Here is a 3,895-nt window from a genome sequence, read left to right as displayed (position 1 = left end):
ACCGCATACTTTATACGAAGAAATTAAGAATGAAATTGCACCTGCTGAGTTAGAAGGTATTGATGTCACAATTAAACTTGCCAATAGAGATACTATTTCACCAATTGGAATTGTTAGAGATGTTGAAGTCTTATGTGGGAAAACTAAATATCCTTCTGATTTTCTTGTTCTTACTTCTCCGCAAGATAGCTTTTGTCCCATTATATTTGGTAGACCCTTCTTGAACACTGTTAACGCTAGGATAGATTGCAAAAAGAATGTTGTTACTATTGGCCTGGACGATATGGTTCATGAGTTTAATTTCTCTAAATTTAGTAAACAACATCGTGAGGAAGAATTACCTAGTAAGGATGAAATTATTGGTCTTGCTTCTATTGCCGTACCTCCTAGTGATCCTTTAGAACATTATCTGCTAGACCATGAAAATGATATGTTCATGAATGAAAGAAGGGAAATAGATGAAGTATTCTTTAGATAGGAACCTATTCTGCAACACAATTTGCCTGTTGAAATTTTAGGGGGTCCACCTCCACCCAAGGGTGATCCCGTGTTTGAGCTTAAACCATTGCCTGATAATCTTAAATATGCTTATCTTGATGAAAAGAAGATATATCCTGTTATTATTAGTGCTAACCTTTTAGAGCATGAAGAAGAAAGATTATTGAAAACTCTGAAGAAGCATCGTGCTGCTATTGGATATACTCTTGGTGATCTTAAGGGCATTAGTCCCACTCTATGTCAACATAAAATAAATTTGGAAGCAGATACCAAACCAGTTCGTGATCCTCAACGGCGTCTGAATCCTAAAATGAAAGAAGTGGTACGAAAAGAAATACTAAAGCTTCTGGAGGCAGGTATAATCTATCCCGTTGCTGATAGTGAGTGGGTAAGTCTTGTCCATTGTGTCCCTAAGAAGGGAGGTATTACTGTTGTTCCTAATGATAAAGATGAATTGATTCCACAAAGAATTATCACAGCTTATAGGATGGTAATTGATTTCCGCAAATTAAATAAAGCTACTAAGAAAGATCATTACCCCTTACCTTTTATTGATCAAATGCTAGAAAGATTATGCAAACATACACACTATTGCTTTCTAGATGGTTATTCTGGTTTCTCTCAAATACTTGTGTCGGCTAGAGATCAATCAAAGACTACCTTTACATGCCCTTTTGGTACTTTTGCTTATAGATGTATGCCTTTTGGTTTATGTAATGCACCTGCTACCTTTCAAAGATGCATGATGGCTATATTCTCTGACTTTTGTGAAAAGATTTGTGAGGTTTTCATGGATGACTTTTCCGTCTATGGTTCCTCTTTTGATGATTGCTTGAGCAATCTTGATCGAGTTTTGCAGAGATGTGAAGAAACTAATCTTGTTTTGAATTGGGAAAAGTGCCACTTTATGGTTAATGAAGGTATTGTCTTGGGGCACAAAGTTTCTGAAAGAGGTATTGAAGTTGATAAAGCCAAGGTTGATGCTATTGAAAAGATGCCATGTCCCAAGGACATCAAAGGTATAAGAAGTTTCCTTGGTCACGCCGGATTTTACAGGAGGTTCATTAAGGACTTATCAAAAATTTCTCGGCCTCTGACTAATTTATTGCAAAAAGATATACCATTTGTCTTTGATGATGATTGTGTAGAAGCATTTGAAATAGTTAAGAAAGCATTAGTCTCTGCACCTGTTGTTCAGCCACCTGATTGGAATTTACCTTTTGGAATTATGTGTGATGCTAGTGATTATGCTGTAGGTGCTATTCTAGGGCAAAGAGTCGATAAGAAATTAAATGTTATTCATTATGCTAGTAAGACTCTGGACAATGCTCAAAGAAATTATGCTACTACTGAAAAAGAGCTTTTAGCAGTTGTATTTGCTTGTGATAAGTTCAGATCTTATATTGTTGATTCTAAAGTAACTATTCAAACTGATCATGCTGCTATTAAATATCTTATGGAAAAGAAAGATGCTAAACCTAGACTTATTAGATGGGTTCTCTTGCTACAAGAATTTGATTTGCATATTGTTGATAGAAAGGGAGCTGAGAACCCCATTGCAGACAACTTGTCTAGGTTAGAAAATATTCTTGATGACCCACTACCTATTAATGATAGTTTTCCTGATGAACAATTAAATGTTATAAGTACTTCTCATAGCACTCCATGGTATGCTGATTATGCTAATTATATTGTTGCTAAATTTATACCACCTAGCTTCACATACCAGCAAAAGAAAAGGTTTTTCTATGACTTGAGACATTACTTTTGGGATGACCCACATCTTTATAAAGAAGGAGTAGATGGTGTTATTAGACGTTGTGTACCTGAGCATCAACAGGAACAGATCCTACGCAAGTGTCATTCCGAGGCTTATGGAGGACACCACGCTGGAGATAGAACTGCACATAAGGTATTGCAATCTGGTTTTTATTGGCCTACTCTCTTCAAGGATGCCCGTAAGTTTGTCTTGTCCTGTGATGAATGTCAAAGAATTGGTAATATTAGTAGACGTCAAGAAATGCCTATGAATTATTCTCTTGTTATTGAACCGTTTGATGTTTGGGGCTTTGATTACATGGGACCTTTTCCTGCCTCTAATGGATACACGCAAATTTTAGTTGCCGTTGATTACGTTACTAAGTGGGTAGAAGCTATTCCAACTAGTAGTGCTGATCATGACACTTCTATTAAAATGCTTAAGGAAGTTATTTTCCCGAGGTTTGGAGTCCCTAGATATTTAATGACTGATGGTGGTTCACACTTTATTCATGGTCCTTTCCGTAAAATACTTGCTAAATATGATGTTAATCATAGAATTGCATCTCCTTATCACCCTCAGTCTAGTGGCCAAGTAGAGTTGAGCAATAGAGAGCTCAAATTAATTTTGCAAAAGACTGTTAATAGGTCTAGAAAGAATTGGTCCAAGAAACTTGATGATGCATTATGGGCTTATAGAACTGCATATAAAGATCCTATGGGTAGGTCTCCGTATAAAATGGTTTATGGAAAAGCATGTCACTTACCTCTCGAACTAGAACATAAGGCATATTGGGCTATTAAAGAGCTCAACTATGATTTTAAACTTGCCGGTGAGAAGAGGTTATTTGATATTAGCTCACTTGATGAATGGAGAACCCAAGCTTATGAAAATGCCAAGTTGTTTAAAGAAAAAGTTAAAAGATGGCATGACAAAAGGATACAAAAGCGTTATTTGATATCAACTCTGTCCATGAGACGATGGAATTGGGTGGTAATCCTTTCAACAAGGTCCGAGCCGTTCCATCCAACATCATGGTAAAGTACTTGGCCATTGCAGCATCACTAACCTCTAACAGCTCCATAGCCATCTCATAACTCTCAATCCAAGCCCCCGGCTATAAGTCAGCCGTGTAGTTAGGTACCTTACGAGGTCCCTTGAAATCCTTGGGCAACCGCTCATTGCATATGTCTGGGACTAGGCAAGGTACGCCTCCAGTTCTTGTAGCCACTCCTGCCTCAACCGAGGTTGCTGGATAAGCCGGAAAGGTTTGGTGAGCCACCTGCTCTGCTGCTATCTGAGCCACCCGTTCCGCCTCTTGACGAATCCTCTCCTGATCCGCCAAGTTAAGGGCTCCAGCCCGCACCGGCTCATGCCTATATGGCCGGTTGTGGCGTTGAGCATTACTTGACATCTCTGCAAATTCCATGTGCCTACTGTAACTCGGGCTCCGGCTTCGGTGAGGAGTTGAATGAATCTTGTCTCGACTGTAGGAGTATGCATCCTACTGAGCCAAAGCTGTCTGAAGTAGTTTTCTTATCCTATGGGTTTCAATTGCTGCTGGCGAGTCGCCTTCCATTGGGAGAGCTGCTAAACGAGTCGACACCGCAATGAGGTTCTCCATGGGGTTGGAGAAGT

Source organism: Triticum dicoccoides, chromosome 5A (genome assembly GCF_002162155.2).
Source record: "Triticum dicoccoides isolate Atlit2015 ecotype Zavitan chromosome 5A, WEW_v2.0, whole genome shotgun sequence".
Taxonomy (NCBI): domain Eukaryota; kingdom Viridiplantae; phylum Streptophyta; class Magnoliopsida; order Poales; family Poaceae; genus Triticum; species Triticum dicoccoides.
Note: the sequence above shows the minus strand (reverse complement) of the source record.